At 23.7% G+C, this 1,099-nt stretch overlaps 1 protein-coding gene across 1 annotated transcript in view; it reads left to right on the top strand.

Moving 5' to 3' along the window:
- The window catches only part of LOC123010196 (sodium-coupled monocarboxylate transporter 2-like), a 15,435-nt gene that overhangs the window by 2,126 nt on the left and 12,210 nt on the right, over window positions 1-1,099 (top strand). The gene's annotated exons all lie outside the window — the stretch shown is intronic.

Genomic DNA, 1,099 nt, shown 5'->3' with positions numbered 1-1,099 from the left:
ATAGAGAAAGATTGAAAATATAAAAAAAATATAGGATGACACATTAAAAAAAGAAATAAGAAAAAAAGAGCTAAGAGTAGAATAAAATTAAGAAGAAACCAAAATCAAGAAAACGTAGTATAAAAAATTACTTACTGTCTTCTCTGTGACTGAAATGGCAAAAACAAAAGGAGGTAAATATAAAAAATGCAGAAAATAACTAACAAATAGACGTTATATGTAAGTACGTACTTAAAAAATAGAACTGTAAAGTAAAATTTGTGAGAAAGCAAAGGATAAAAAGAAGAGTACTAAGAAAGAAATAAGTTAAAGTTTATAGAAAAAACACAAAAAAACATTTTTATTTTGTACTCAATGTTAAAGAGTGCTTTTATCAACTAATTTCAATAGATAAAGTAGTCTTTTATCGTCTAGTGAAATAAAATAACTTTTATCTACTGTTTATATTCATTCGGTAGATAAAGTAGTCTTTTATAGTCTAGTGAAATAAAGTATTTTTTATTTACTCTTTTTTGACCAGTGTATTCATCAGCCAGTTACAAGAATTTCTGGTGGTACAAAATAAAACGAAATATTGTTTATCTACTCGTAAAAAAGTCCATTTGTGACTTCGTCACTCTTAAACTTAACCTTTTCACTTATAGATAAACAATTTCTTTATTGTCTTGTATAATAAATAATTATACTTACTGTTATTCATTAAAAGTATTCGTATTTGTTATTAGAGAAACAATATAAAAAAAGAAAAAACCCTGAAAAACAATACACTTACCAAAGAAAAAAAAAGGAAGACATATATGAAGAGTAAAAAAAAGTGACACCATTGTGTTTTAGAAAAAAATTCTCACAGTTTAACAAAAGAAGATAAGAAAAGCAAATGCTAAACAAGGCTAAAAAGTCATTATAACCAAAAAATAAAAAATCAAAAGCACATAGAAACTACAATTAAGAAGATGTAGTAGAACACTAAAGTACGAATACGATTTGAATAAAAAATTAAAAATTATCCGGCTGCTCTAAACAAATTTATTTAATGTATTAATTTTTAATAACTTTTAGGAAAATTTAAATAATAATTTAATAAGATCATAAAAATAGT

Source organism: Tribolium madens, unplaced genomic scaffold (assembly GCF_015345945.1).
Source record: "Tribolium madens isolate multiple individuals breed KSU strain unplaced genomic scaffold, Tmad_KSU_1.1 Scaffold_7;HRSCAF=85;Tcas5.2_LG10, whole genome shotgun sequence".
Taxonomy (NCBI): domain Eukaryota; kingdom Metazoa; phylum Arthropoda; class Insecta; order Coleoptera; family Tenebrionidae; genus Tribolium; species Tribolium madens.
The sequence above is the reverse complement of the archived record's forward strand: the minus strand, read 5'-3'. Positions and strand labels throughout refer to the sequence as shown.